The 16,437-nt window shown below is 39.0% G+C and overlaps 1 protein-coding gene across 2 annotated transcripts in view; it reads left to right on the top strand.

The window, feature by feature from the left end:
• Window positions 1-16,437, top strand: part of tsnare1 (T-SNARE Domain Containing 1) — a 242,069-nt gene that overhangs the window by 222,430 nt on the left and 3,202 nt on the right. The window lies entirely within an intron of this gene.

The following is a 16,437-nucleotide window of genomic DNA, read 5'->3' as shown; positions in this document are numbered from 1 at the left end:
AGTCCTTCAATCTGTAAATGCGGGTATGTGTTTTTGAAGTGACAAAAAGAGGTACTGGCTGTAATATGACAACAAATGTCTTCTCAAATCTTTTAGTAGAGTAGAAAAATAATCTGCTAGTTAAGAGCTGGTGAAATCACTCATAACATTTCTGTCTTTAAAGATTTGTCTTGGTAATAGACTGAAAACTGGAGGAGAAAAGAGATTGACTGAAAAACTAGGCATAGGATAAGCTTGAAAAGGTCATATTTTTTAATGTATTAAATGACCTCTGCATTCCTGGTTTCCAGAAAGCAGTCACCAGTAAAACTGTGGCAGCTGAGTGAAGTGCAATAGATGTTTTAGATGTATTTGCACACAGCTAGTGCTTGAAGTCCATGTGGAAACATCTTGAGACAAAATAAATAAAATATACAAATTCTCAAGTTTATCTTTGTGTGCACAAACCAGTGTATATAACTGAGTATTTGTACAAATATATGTATATGTTTTTTTTTAAGTTACAACTAATAATTAGCTAACTCGTATTGATTATTTTAACTTGTTCATCTGTTTCTGATTTCTTTTCTTTTTTGTGGATTTTGTTTTGGAAACTGTTGTGCTGTCGGTCAGTCATTTGTTGGCATTTGTTATTTGTGGTCTCTGTTACTAAGCTAATGTTGAATGGATTTTCTTACTATTTACATTGGGAGCTGTTTTGAGGCAAGCTAAAGCATGGAATTTTCTCACTCATCCAACAGACTGACAGTGGCAACATGAGAGTGGTCTGTCGCTAATGCTTGTTAAATAAAAATGAACAATAAAAAATGTTCAATATATGAAAAAGTTATATAAACTAAGTTTAATATCAGTTGAACATATAAATAAAGTTAACTGGGAAAATCAAATAGGAATTGTTTGGCACGTGGTATTTTTCTTTTGTGGTTCATTCCTCCTGTATTCATTTTTGAATAATATACAATATGATTGATTGGAGCCAACACAACTATCAATAAGCTTTGAGTTTTAAGAGGACCTTGAACATTTCCTTTCTCTACTATAGAGACACTATTGGCTTGGTCTCCACATATCCCAGAGATGCCATTCATCTTGCTGTTGACTGACTATCAATGGTGGTGCCATAGAACCAGTTTTGGCTGTGATTTATATGAACTATTATCTTCCTGTACCTGGATGCTCTGCTCTGGAAATGGAGCTGAAGATGGCCAATCCTATCCAGTGAGCCTGCCCTGATCTAGATTAGACTGAAACTTCTAAATCTTCCAACACACTGGACAAACCAGAAAAACTGTCTCACTGAATTATAGACCACAGTGTACTTTAGTATCCAAGTTTAAATATTTCTTTCTAGTTTTTTACCATTAGATGGTTAAAAACAAACAAACAAAAGAAAACAACCCAAAGATCTGGAACCAAAGATCTCAAATTTGGACTCAGACCAAAGCACAGATTTCCACTGGTCTAATGTCCATCCTTCTGTTTCTTGGCCCAAACAAATCTCTCCTGCTTGTTGCTTTTCCTTAGTTGTGGTTTCTTAGCATCTGATTGACCATAAAGGCCTGATTCACACAGTCTCTTCTGAACAGCTGATGTAGAGATGTGTCTGCTACTGGAGCTCTGTGTGGCATCTATCTGAGCTCTAATCTGAGGTGCTGTTAACTTGCAGTTTCTGAGGCTGGTGACTCGGATGAATTTATCCTCAGCAGCAGAGGGGACTCTTGGTCTTCATTTCCTGGTCCTCATTTAAGACCGTTTCATTGTAGCACTTGACGGTTTTTGTGACTGCACTTGGGGACATATTCAAAGTTTTAGCAATTTTCCGGACTGACTGACCTTCAGTTCTTAAAGTAATGCTGGACTGTTGCTTCTCTTGGCTGATTGGTTCTTGCCATAATATGAATTCTAACAGTTGTCAAATAGGGCTGTTAGCTGTGTACCAGCCTGACTTCTGCACATCACAACTGATGGTCCCAAACTCATCAAGAAGGCAAGACATTGCACAAATGAACCCTGACAGGCACACCTGTGAAGTGAAAACCATTTCAGGTGACTGCATCATGAAGCTCATTGACAGAAGGCCGAGGGTTTGCAGGGTATGTCCAAACTTTTGACAGGTAGTATATCTTACTTAGATAAAAGATGAGTAATTACTACAGGGACATGGATGGGATGCTGAGGCAGGGCAGGCCAGAGAGTCCAGAGTGTCGAGAACAAATCAGAGTGAAATTCAGAGCAGAATAGCCAAACTAGACAGTTTTAAGCCTGAGCAGTAAAGCTGAGGTGAAGCTTTAATCTGAGGCGGAGCAGAGTGGAAAGGCTGTAGATCTAGTGATGAAATGATAAACTCTGACTTTTCTATTTTTACAATATTAAAATGTGTTTATTATGTTTTTATTTCCATTTGTGAGGTCAGTTTTAAAATGTAGCCAATTAGGAGTTTCCACTCCACTTCCAACAGTGACCACTTTTTTTAACTGTCTTTTTTAGAACAACTAATTTAACTTTAGTGCAACTAGTTAAACTTCAATAATCTGGCTGAAGTTAAAGAACAACAAATTTCAGCCCCACTGTACCTTCTGCACAATTTTCACAGTGGTGTCTAGAAAAATATAAGAAATCCCAGCAGCAAGCAGAAGACAGTGCTACATATGGTTTTGCTTTTACATCAAGAGCAACCCAAAACTCCATTATAGTTCATTAATATTATGAATTTCAATGTGTGAAATGTTGTGAATGTATACCAACGTAAGTGGCAGAGTCTGCTGAACTTTGGTGAATATGCCAAGAGGTTAAAGAAAGTACAAGCTATGAAAATAGCGCCAGATTGTTTGGGTCAATGAAGAGTCTCATTTCCAAATAAAATATTATATAAAGCATTATATCACCTGGCTCATGTAATATTTTGTTATATTTTATCTAATTACCTGACTTTATTGCAGTTGGTGATTTTATTTTTATTATAAACAATAATGTTATTTTACTGTAATGACCCAGACTTACTATCCAAAGCTGAAGGTTAAGAAAAGAAAAAGAAACTGGTGAATGTTGATGGCAGTAATTCAGGTTGAAGACTGAATATAGTCCTAAGTGTGTTTGTGTGTATGTGTGTGCATCTTCCGGAAGCAGAGAGGGGTGCTCTCTGTGGTGGCAGGAGGTCAGAGCTTTGATGTGGCCGTGACTGGCAACACTCGCTGACTGTTTGAGCCAAACAGACGCAGTCACCCCATGGCCTCTGATCTCTACAAAGAACTGTCCTTACATCTATCTATCTCACCCTCTCTCTCTCTCTCTCTCTCTCTCTCTCTCTCTATATATATATATATATATATATATATATATATATATATATATGTATATATACAGTCTCCAACCATGTGCGCTCACAGACACGCACACACACACACGCACATACCTTGACATAAATCTGCCCTATCCCTCTCCTCCTAAGCTGGCGTCCTTCCAGCTGGTCAGGATGGGAACATTGTGCAGATGGGCACAAAATCACCAATCTGACGGACGCCTCAGGTCTTTTCGTGGACGGGCTCTGCAGTGTAGTGATGTTCATTCTCCTGTCAAACTTCATAGTCCTCTCATCACTCTTCCTCTCCCTACAGCACTCTCTATTCTCTCCTTCCTGTTCATCGTGCCCCTCCTCATGCTCACCTTTACTGCGTCAATTTTCGTGATCCTCTTTCACTTCGATGATAGCTTTTGATTTTTAAAAATTCCTCAAATGCTCCTATTGGTGATCCCTGTTGATGAAATGAATACAAAGCAGATATATGACATTTGAAAGGATTTTTGATCTGATCTGGCTGTCCTTTGAGTATGTCTAGAAGCATTATTAGCATATGTCTCCAGGATCTTTACCAATGCCTGTTTTGCTTGATATTTTAATTTTTGTTTGCTTTTAGGGTGGCCTAAATATGTTAAATGGGAACTCTGGTTCTGCTCACCTAATAAAGTTTGATCTTTTATTTATCAGTCAGGGTTTGGAAGCCCTCGAGTCCATCAAAAAAAATCTTTGGGAAACACAAATTCATTTTCCTTCTTACTTGGTTCTATTTAATTTAATCTTCTTTGCAAGTCTTGCCAGAGTATCTAAACAAAATTCAATAAAAATGAAAATAACGGCTACATAAAAATATAATATACAAAAAGATATGAAAGTAACTGTGTGTGTCTGGCACGCCTCTCTCTCTCGCTGTCCATTTATTTCTCTCTAAATGAACTGTGTGTGTGTGTGATACAGGGGGGAACTCTTGCAGCCCTCAGCAGCAGTGATTGAAAGTGATAAAAGATGAGTCGCTGCTGCAGGCGGGTCATTCAGTGATTATCTGGGAGTGTCTGATTGGAAGTAACAGGCTGCAGTTTAAGGTTAAATCTATGATACATCTTTATAGCTGTTTGGTGTGTCTTTTATCAATAGAAAAAAAAATTATACTCCGTGGCCTGTAGCCTGAAGCTTCCCAGAATGTGAACCTTTGTTGTTTTATTTTCTAAAAAAGAAAGCTTGAGATGATCATCATAAAAACAATGTCATGTTTTGTGCACATAGAAAGAACTGTTACTACGTTACATCTATACATTTTTGACAAAACTGAAGTGACATTGCTTGAAGTGACATTGAAGTGACAGCAAAGTACCTGGAAGATTCCTGTTGGAGTTGTCAGAAACAAGGCTTCCAGAATAAGTCTGTATAATGTGGCTGGAGTATATTAAAAATAAATCGGAATATGAAACAACAAGCTTTAGCTTCCAAAAACTCAGATAATGCTTAACCTCGAGTTTACATACAGAAGCAAGGTTAGCTAGCAGTTTAACCAAATGCTAAACATTCATAGTTTCAGACACTGGAAGAATATAGCCCTGAAATCAGCTGTTTTGCATTCTATTTATTCTTACACTTGTCTTGTTGGCCTATTGAATATGCAAAGTAAAGATTGTAGAAAAGAATCTTGATGCAAACCTAACTCTATGCAATATATATATATACATATATATATATATATATATATAGAGAGAGAGAGAGAGAGAGAGAGAGAGAGAGAGAGAGAGACATACATATACATATATATGTATATATATATATATATATATATATATATATGTATATATATATATATATATATATATATATATATATATATATATATATATATATATATATATATATGTGTGTGTGTGTGTGTGTGTGTGTGTAATATTCTTATCCGCTGTCATATTTTCTGAATTTATGAGATATATCTTTACTGGCAAAATGATCCTCTTATGTTCATATATCCCCTGAGTTAGTCAGGACGCAGCCTGCTAAAGATACCCAGTGTGTGACAAGCTATCTGACTTTACTTAAGAAAGGAAGCACAATCAAGAATTCTGTGTATTCATAGTGGACCAGTTCCAGGAAGAATATAATGATTTTTTGTATAAGGTTGTATAAAGATTTACCATCATTCAATGTTAAAGCCAGTCCTGAGTTTTACAAATTTTTCAAGGATTTCTCTGCATGTTGGATTTTTAGTGCTTATAAGAGCCTGTTTAAGAGAACTGAAAAATACTGATTCTTAATAATTGGTTATTTTTCTTCTCAGTTGATCCTTATACTTGTTTGTCCTCTGTTTTCTATGTAGTATTTTAGTGGGGCAGAGCAGCAATGGGGTCTTGAAAGATTGTATACGTTGTACACTTATGAAAATATCAGTAATTGTAAATGGTCCCTAATGATCTGGGGATGTTCACAAAGGAAGAGACTAGCAGAGATGCCAGTGTGAGAACATGGCTAGAATTCTGCAACTAGTAGCAATGATGCTTGTACTAACCAACAGTGATCCAAAGTCAGCGAGTCCTATTTAAAAATTAAAGAGGATGAAGTTAATTCCTATGGAAACCATCCATCCATCCATTTTCTTCCACTTATCCGGGGCTGGGTACTTAAACTCCTCCACTTGGGGCAGGAACTTGTCCCTGACCCGGAGTGAGCACTCCACCCTTTTCCAGCTGAGGACCGTGGCCTCAGATTTGGAGGTGCTGATTCCAAGGCGAGCTGGAGGCCATCACCTGATGAAGCCAACAAAGCCACATCATCTGCAAAAAGCAGAGATGAGATCCTGAGATCACCCAAGTGAAAGCCTTCCGCCACTTGGCTACGCCTAGAAATTCTGTCCATAAAAATTATGAACAGAATCGGTGACAAAGGGCAGCCCTGGCGGAGCCCATCACCCACCAGGAACAAGTCCGACTTATTGCCGGCTATGCAGACCAAGCTATTGCAACGGTTGTATAAGGACTGAATGGCCCGTAGCAATGGGCCAGACACCCCATACTCCCAGAGCACCCCCCACAGGACCCCCCGAGGGACACGGTCGAATGCCTTCTCCAAGTCCACAAAACACATGTAGACTGGTTGGGCAAACTCCCATGCACCCTCAAGTATCCTTGAGAGGATAAAGAGCTGATATGGAAACTACTGATTGACATATAATGAAGCGGGACATACATTATAGGAGCTTAGTTAAAAAGGAGTGATGGTAAGAACACAATGATGTGACCACATTTCCAATTGACTTTTCCCACTCTGCAACAACAATTTATTCATTTTGAGTTGCAGAAACCTGGTTACAGCAGGCGTGATAATGTTAGTTTATATGAACCAGAACCCCCAAGTCATACTTACACGCAGAATCCACATGCCATGGAGGAGGAGTGGCAGCAACCAAGTCAACCAAATGCCTAGGCATTATTGGTGGGAGTAAGGGAAGAAGAAGGAGAAGGAATAGCAACAGCAAGTAGACCAGGTTGGGGTGGTGTATGCCATGTCACGATGTGATCGAACACCATTGGCCCTCACGTTTTAACTATCATTAATACCTCCCTCTCTACTGGAACTGTTCCACTTGATCTTAAACATGCTATTGTCCACCCACTTCTCAAAAAAAACCTAACCTTGACTCAACCGTTCTTTCAAATTTTAGACCAATCTCTAAACTCTCTTTTTTGTCTAAAATTTTAGAAAAAGTTGCCTTTCTCCAGCTCCAAGCCTTTCTGGAGACTAATGCCATCTTAGAATTATTTCAGCCTGGTTTTAAAGTGCTACATAGCACTGAAACTGTGCTTTTAAAAGTTCTTAATGATCTTTTACTGATTACCGATTCTGGTAATCCTGTCATTTTAGTGCTTTTAGATTTAAGTGCGGCATTTGACACAGTGGATCACGGAATTCTGCTATCAAGATTGGAAAATTGTGTGGGTCTCCTGCTGACAGTGGATCAAGGAGACCAGCGCTTATGCTGCAGGCCCGGATGCACTGTCTACACTGGCTGTCTCTCACCCTTTACCCATCCCTGTTGCTTGTCATGTGTTTCTTTGGTGTATTAAGAGTTCTTTTCATGTGCAGAGGTGTTTTTTTCTGTTCTCAAACTGATCTCCCTGTTGGAGCTCAGTCTGGGGGGAGTTATTTTTTTCTCCTTATCTTTCCTCATGTTGTGCTTTTTTTCATGTTATACCCCTCTGGCCTGTTTTCCCCATGTGATGTTTGTGTAATGTATGTATGGTCGGAAGGGTAAGACGGTGCTGGCACGGCTGGCAGCCTTAACCCAATTTCCCTCGGGATGAATAAAGTATGATCAATCAATCAATCAATCAATAAAAAAATGGAGATCATACTATTAGGCCCCTCTGACCCCTGTTCTTCCCTAAATGTTGACCTTGTCCCACTGGACATGTTCAGAACTCCGTTTGCAAAAGATTTAGGAGTGTTTCTCGATAGCTCTTTCTCATTTGAGAAACAAATAAATTCTGTTATTAAAACCAGCTTTTTCCAGCTGAGGGACATAAAAATCACAAAAATCAAGACCATGTTGTCATCCGCCGATTTTGAGAGAGTGATACACGCATTTATCTCTTCTAAGCTTGACTATTGCAATAGTCTTTATTGTGGTATTAAACAGGCCTTACTCTCGCGTCTGCAGTTAGTTCAGAATGTGGCAACCCGACTCCTGACGGGCAATCGCAAATTTGATCATATCTCCCCAATCCTGGCATGTTTACACTGGCTACCAGTATGTCGTAGAATCGACTTCAAGATTTTGTTGTTTCTCTTTAAATCTCTGAATGGATTAGCTCCATCTTATCTCTCTGACCTTTTAACAATAAATTGTCCAAGTAGAGCCCTTAGGTCTGCAGATAAGTTTCTTCTGAGTATCCACAGAACTAGAGCTTTTGCGATCACTGCACTCAAATTCTGGAACAGTCTGCCCTTTCACATTAGGTCTTCAACAACACTGGACATTTTTAAAATCCGGTTGAAAACACATTTGTACTCTCTAGCTTTCAATTATGACTAGTCTTTTATAGTAATTACTATGTATGTTTACTATTTTATCTCTACTATCTACAGCACTTTGGCTCAACCCGTGTTGTTTTTAAATGTGCTTATAAATAAATTTTGATTTTGATTTTTTTGAACAAGTGGAGCATTGCAGATTGCAGGGTGGGGTGGGAGGTCAGATTGTTAATAGCACAGAACACCACTAGTGAAGGTTACATATGATCTTATATCGTCTAGCCGCTGACAGTGGCTACATCATCTTCGTGCTTGTTCTGCTAGACCTCAGTGCAGAGACTGCTGACCACAATATAATACTATAGAGATTAAAACACGGCATTGGTATCAGCGATACTGCGCTGCAGTGCTTTGAATGCCATCTATCTGATAGATTCAAATTTGCAAGCGCATGGAAATGGGAAGCTTTCTACACACAAAGGTTAGTCACAGAGTTCCACAAGCTATGCTGGGACCACTACTTTCTACACTGCAGATGCATATAACCCTTAGGTAATATTACAAAACATTGCACATATTTTTAATTGCTATGCAGATGATAGCCAGCTTTATTTATGCATGAAGCCAAATGATTCAAATCAGCTAGTTCAACTACAGGCATGTGTTAAAGACAAAAAGACCTGGATGACCTGTAATTTCCTTCTTCTAACAGCAGACAAAACTGAGGTTATTGTACGCAGTCCTAAAAATCTTAGAAACATGGTGCTACACTGGCCTCCAGTAGCACTGTGAGGGATCTTTAAGATATTTTTAATCAGCATGTCATTGATAGTGCACATTAAACAAATATGTAGGACTGACTTAATTGATTTCATTTCTTCATCTCTCAAAACTCCCTTAGCCATCAACTAAGCCATTAGCTGATCTAGAACACTGCAGCATGAGTGCTTGGCACTGACAGCAGCCCATAGAGCAGGGCGATATGGCCAAAAATATTTATCACGATATATATTTGAAAATTTGCGATAACGATATAACTGACGATATAATTGATGCGAGACAAAATACAACTCCACAACTTTACTAGCGCAAAAAAAACCATCCATTTATTTTCACTTAAACAAGCAGCTATTTTTTATGTGCATTAAAGCTATATAAAAATGTAACAGTGCAAATGCAAATTCCTTGCTGAAAGTTTAACCAAAAGGCATTTCCAGTAGAAATGGGCTGACATATCCTGAGCATAACCGTGTATAATATCCACTAAAGTTAAAAAGAGGTGCTTTGCAACATGAAACTGCAGTGTGCCAAATAAAAAAGTCAAATATGTATTTTTCAGACCATAAGGTGCACGGGATTATAAGGCACAAGAAACAAAGCAGTCAGATAAATCAAACTTTATTCAGCTCATTCTTCTTGCTTCCTCCACTTCTGTACCATTGATTCATTAATGCTGAATTCTCTCCAGCTGCTCTATTCCCATGTTGTTGCAGTATATTAATCACTAACCTTCTATTGTGGATGGATTATCTCAGTTGTTCTCCTGACTGAAGTTTGGTCCGTTTACAGCATCCTGCCATGCGATTGCATTTGTCCCTAACCATCAGGAACCCTCACTTTAACTTTTATCAAGTGGAAAAAAGTTAGCGTTCATCCTCCAGCTTCACTGTGTTTATGTTATGCTAACATAGCTGTGTCGCTAGCGATCACGTAGCACATCATTATATACCAGCTAGCCCAACTTCAGTAACCCTACAAACGTCACTGCTATTTAGTTATCTGTCTTCATTTATGTTGGAAGTGATAGCAGAGCTGTAAGTTTTAATTTTTTCAGAAATCTCTCAGTCAGAACATGCTTCTCTTGCTCTCAGCGAAGGCGGTCACACTTTTTTTTCCTCCTCCTCTCCTCTCCCTTAGCTTCCCTGCTTAGCCTCTTGTGTCCTTGTCTAGTCTCGTGTTTTTTGTATTACTTTTCCTTGGAACACTCTCTCACAGTCTGTTCTCGAAAACCTAAAAGGGGAATTATGGATTTGATCAACTGGTCTCTGAATGCAATTGACACCCCCTTCTCAACGAGAAGTCTGGGCTCGGGTGAGCCTGAGTGCTGAAGATATCTACCTATTCGTAACGATGATAACAGGGTTCTTGCTGATCGGAGCTGGCTTGGCCCTGGCTTATCGAAGAATTAAGGAAGCGGAACCGGCTGTTCAAACCCCCACAAGGCTGCCCGCTGGGATTGAAACGATGGGACGAGGCGTGAGTTTCTCGAAATGGGCTCATTGAGTGCAGCACGGATAAGATCTTGGAGAACCGCACGGCTGCCGTGAATACTCAGAACAAGGCCTCTGAGTGCAAACTGATTACATCTGGAGGGGCTCGCTCGGAATAACACCTCTGAGCGCAAATTGGATCACATCTTGGGAAGCGCACCGCGGTCGTGAGTTCTCAGAAATCGGCTCTTTGAGCACAAGAATGACAACATCACGGAACGTAAGTTTGGATAACATCATAGAAAGCTCACGGCTCTCCAACGGGAGATTGAGTGACCAGTGTTGGACTGTTAGAACAGCTTTGAAATTCTTATGAGTTGTTCGCACTAAAGTAAAAACCACCATCACTTCATGCGGCTATCCCTTCGGCGCCAGCTGCGGTCTCAAGGCTGGAGCTGAACAACAACACCTTGATAATGGACTGTGCTTAGACTGTTCTTCCCATTCTATGCAAGGCCACCTGGGTTGGCTGGAAGACCGTTTACTTAGCCTGGCAGGGCGAAGGACACTGTCTCAGCTGAGCTCTGGACATATACACACACGCACACAGACATATACACATGCAGATATACACTCATCCCCCCTCCCCCCTCTAAACGCCTTCGACGCTTATTCCCTTCCGATGCTGACGGTGGATCAAGGAGACCAGCGCATAGGCTGCAGGCCCGGATGTACTGTCTACATTGGCTGTCTCTCACCCTTTACCCATCCCTGTTGCTTGTCATGTGTTTCTTTGGTGTATTAAGAGTTCTTTTCATGTGATATGTGCAGAGGTGTTTTTTTCTGTTCTCAAACTGATCTCCCTGTTGGAGCTCAGTCTGGGGGGAGTTATTTTTTCTCCTTATCTTTCCTCATGTTGTGCTTTTCCATGTTATACTCCTCTGACCTGTCTTCCCCATGTGATGTTTGTGTAATGTGTGTGTGGTCGGATGGGTAAGACGGCGCTGGCACGGCTGGCAGCCTTAACCCAATTTCCCTCGGGATGAATAAAGTATAATCAATCAATCAATATCATGCTTAGGTAACTAGCGAAACTAGCGAGCTAACTTCCGCTAACTTCCTGCTAACTTCTAACTCCGTTAAACTTCATAAATCCTGTTTTCATGGATGCCTGGATGTTAAATGTAATTGTTACACCTGGTAAAGCAGCAACGCTGACCATTTTATTAAAGATGAAAGAATTTAGACAGTTTTTAACTCTCAGTGATGCTGCAGTGTCCGTTTGACTTTGGGACCTGAAGCAGACCAAGTTTTGGACCCAGATTACTCCCAGATTTACAAGCACCTAAGTCCGACAAATATGTCAATAACGACGGCCTGCTTGCATGTTCTACAAAAAAATGTGCTTTGGTGGGTATCTGACGGACAAACACCAAATCACTTCCACATCACTGAAGTTGCACCATTTTTACAAACCAATTCTGGTTCATCCGTTTCACTCAACGATCGGCTTTCCCCCTTCGCATTCTCCATTGCCCCCATGCTTTTTCGGCCATGTGCGTATGAAAACAAAGGCACTGTGCATGCGCGTTTTACCCATATTCTATCGCGATATTTTATTTTCTTATCATTGCCTAACATTATACCGGTATTACCGTGAACGGTATAATATGGCCCAGCCCTAGCAGCCCATTCATTCATTTTCATGACCGACACTGTACTACCCAATCAAATCTCTTAACGCGACCGGACCCTCCCCTACCTTTGCTGTTTGTTCACACGACTTGTAGAAAAAGCTTAGTGTGGAAGAAGTTAAAGACGAGCTGAAAAGATGAGAGAAAACAATGAAAATAAACTACAAATGGATGCAGCAAAATGTGTCCATTCAACTGACATGTTAGCTGTTGGGGCTGCTGCACCGTGAACAGTAGTACCAGCAACAAATAGTAAGCAGGCCTCCTGTGCAGCAGTGATGAAGAGACAAGGAAGGTGAAATTTAAATGGTTAAAAAAATAGATATAGGGACATGAATGAATGAATGGCTACTTTTATTGTCAAGCAACTGCTAATAACTAAAGTGTAGCTTTTAATTATTGTCACATGCCACAGTGCACCACAGAAATAACCCAACAACAACTGTGCCAACCTGATTAAAACCTGTCCAAACTATATGAGAGATATACATGTGTATAATATGTGTATGCATGATATACATAAAGGTAAGTGTCTGTCTGTATATATATATATATATATATATATATATATATATATATATATATATATATATATATATATATATTGTAGATATAATAATAATATATCATCAGTTTAGAAATTAATTTTGTGTTTTAATACAGAAGAGGATTGACACCTTTAGATATTGAACTTCTGGCATACTCCGGTGGCTCGTGGTTTGATGAAAATTGCAAATTATAAGGGTGAAAGTGGGCATTCTTGTATGGTCCCTCTCTGAAGGGTAAAATATTGCAATATGAACCCATTAGTAGTGACTGTGGCCTTGTCCAATGAATGAATAACCTTCCACAACCAAATCTGAGAAAACCTTTTTCTGCATCTAGTGACATTACTAGTCCTTTTGTTTTGCAGCACTGTGACAGGATAATGAGACTGAGTAGCCTAGTATTTAGGCAGAGAAATCCAGTTTGCTCATTATGAATTGTTGAGAGAAATACTGCTTCTAACCTAGATGCAAATGCTGTAACGTTAATGTTGTTGTTAATTGATGACAGAGCCACGTAGCTAGATGGCAAAACAGGGTCTTTAACTGGTTAGTGATAATTTTGTTGCAGCTGCGTTCTGAAGAAATGTTTCCTGGTGCCTTGCCATCAGGCATCTGGTTTAATGCGGTATAACTCATCTTTAACTTCAACTTATTTAATTTATTTACAGGGAAATTATTGAATTTTTCTGTAGTACGTTTCAGCAGAATTTGGTAATAGCTAAAACAGGTATTTCTTGTGGTGATTATGTGAATTATCCAGTCAGTTGTTATGAGTGACTTTTACCCATCAGCTGTAAAATACCCCTGTAAAAGGGGTATTGTTGTCACCCTGCCAGGTGGGTGGGGTGGGCAGCGTGGACACCCAAGTTTGTGTATGTGACAACTAGAGAACAAAGCAACATAGGAGTTTGGAATTGATACCGTAGGTGTATCTACTAAAAAATGTCAGACAAGTTTGAATGTCACTGACTTCAACCTCAAGGTCAAAGTCAGAGGTCAAATGTTTCTGAAAATCTTGTGAATGTGATAACTTGAGAATAAGACGAAATAGGATTTTCAACTTGATACCATAGGCATATCTACTAGGAGGCTTTTGGTACATCTGACTGCTGCCATTGTTTTTCTATATCTATTTTGGAATTTTTTTGATTTATTATGTTGTAGTTTTGCATTTTGTTATTCTTCTCCATATTTGTTTGGATTTTTTGTGTTTTTTTTCTTCAGTACTGAATTCCAATTTTTTTCCCATTTCTTCTTGTAAAAGGAGTATGTGTGATTTTTCCACTAGCTACCACTAAAAGGGAGATGTATTAGTAAAACCATTTGTTCCCATAAAGTTTGCCCACTTTTTCATCATAAATCTGTCAAATTCAGAGTCCATTAAGACGGAGGTATTAAATCACCATGTGTTTTAATAATTGGGAGTATAGGTGTGTGATCACTAACAATAATAGGACAATGGTTTTTGAATAATAGTGTTACTTGTGAGATCTGTTGGAGAAAGTAATTAGTGCACTGGAGAATAAAGGTATCATTCAATTCCAACAATGAAATCATGCATATACTGCTTTATTATTTTGGGATATTGGCAAATGCCTTACATTTACTGATTTATTGGAGCGTTCTATTAAAGGGTGTAAGACAATATTAAAGGAAAAAAAAGGATAATCATTATTAGGAACGTATAGATTGATGATTGTAAAAAGATTATCTAAAATGTCGGCCGGAATTACAGCATATCGACATTCTGAATCTATTAGTGTAGTGTTCAGAGTAAACAATAGCCTTTTATGAACCAAGATAGAGCCTCTGTTTCATGTAACAAGCTGAAAAGATCTAAATAAGCCTAAAAGATGTTTTCTTTCAGAGGCTCTATCCCATAGGAGGAGTATCTGCTGCCTTTTATTTTGGAACAGTATCCAGAATTGTTATTCTTTTTGCCTGTGAACAAATAACACATACATTTAAAGAAGCTAGAGTTAGTGGCTGAATAAGAAGAAATAAAATGTGTGCATATGCAGCATGAAATCCATATGAACCCTATAATTTATAAATATCTGTGATAGTTTTACTTTCATATGAGGAGCAGTTGTTTATGTGTTGTGACTGTCATGGGCTGAACTCTGAGGCGCTGGGCTAAAGCTATAGGGATGTTGACAAAGGATAATCAGGCGTGTGGTGTGAATAACCCTTGTAGTCCAGGAAACCTAGGTTTACCTTAGTTGGCTAAGCCAAAATCCTGCTTTGTTATACAGGTCTCCGGGCTGAAAACTTTGCAACTCCAATATGTCCACTCTTAATGCTGAATACACTTGTTTGTTAGAGCAGCTGAATGAGCACCCAAATGTGGACCTACAGACAGGCAGGATTAACGAAAAGCTCACCTTTATTGAGGGTAAAAAGGCAGTCCATCCAGTGACACCTGTGAAATGCCAAAAACAAACAGAATCCAATTTCAGGAAACAACCAAGGCTGGACAACAGAAGGCAATGGTAAACAAACAGAACAGCACAACAGAGAACTAAGGCAAACTGAGAGTTTAAATACACGCAGACACATTGAAGGCTGGGGAACTAAACACACCTAAAGAAAAAGTTAGGATAACAAGACAAGACATAGAAGTACCAAAATAAAACAGGAAGTAGCGATGTAGGGAATCATGTGACAAAGGAAACTCGGCAGCAAGAGGAAGCTTGGAGAGATTCAGAAAAACCAAAACAAGAATACCAAAATATAAGTCTAACAACTAACAGAAACAGCAATACAAAAGCAACAACATAAGATAAGTCGACTACCATAAGATTTTAAGCAGCAGTTTATCCAGCTGACGAAAATATAAAGTGTAAAAAATTTGTTGTGTTTTTACCAGCTCTACATGGTTTACAAAGTGTCTCATTTTCCTTGACATCAAATGGAAAATGTGTCCATATGTTCACTCTTGTCTTCCTCTGTGCTGACATTTTGTCTCATTTTCATGAGAAACCGGGAGGATGGGAGATAGTGGTACCATTGTATGTAATTATGTAATTAGTTCTTATTGGCTCTTGTCTCTCCAGGATATTTTCTTTTTGTTTTTATTCACTGACAAAAGTTTCAGCAGATTTCATCACAGTTTTTGTCCTCATGTAAATGTAGGGTAAATGTAGCTTTCCGTGAAATAAATGTAAAGCTTTGACTCTGTTTGTGTAAATAGATTTGTGCTTAAATGTAAATCTGGCTAAAATAAAGTTGACAAAAATTTTATTTCTTTTGTGTTGATATGAAAAGCTCTCAGATGTAATATCTTTGCTCATGACTATTACCTACCTACTACTTGCCTACCTCGTTCTTCATATACAGCGCCAACAGAGTGCATCGCTTATAAATTAGCTTAAATGTATTCCACCAGTATGACCAGATGAATTGCTTACAGAAATAATAAAGAACCACACAAAAGAATGTTTTTAGCTATTGATCTCTGTCTGTCCAAACGGGGACGTGCCCAGTATTGCCCAGTAGATATCAGTGGGTGGGTTTCAATCACTCAGACTTTCTGCAACGAGGATGACGATAGACTGACAGACACTTTATAGCTTCTGAAGGACTCTAAAGGAGACTGTTGATCTGTGCCATAAATTATGGATAAAGAATGCCTGTGTGTATGTGCGTTGTGTGTTTGTGTATGCGTTTGTGTATGGTGGTGGTGCTGGGGCCACAGCCTTCCT

This window comes from Pelmatolapia mariae, linkage group LG10_11 (assembly GCF_036321145.2).
Source record: "Pelmatolapia mariae isolate MD_Pm_ZW linkage group LG10_11, Pm_UMD_F_2, whole genome shotgun sequence".
Taxonomy (NCBI): domain Eukaryota; kingdom Metazoa; phylum Chordata; class Actinopteri; order Cichliformes; family Cichlidae; genus Pelmatolapia; species Pelmatolapia mariae.
Note: the sequence above shows the minus strand (reverse complement) of the source record. Positions and strands in the feature narration are given on the sequence as shown.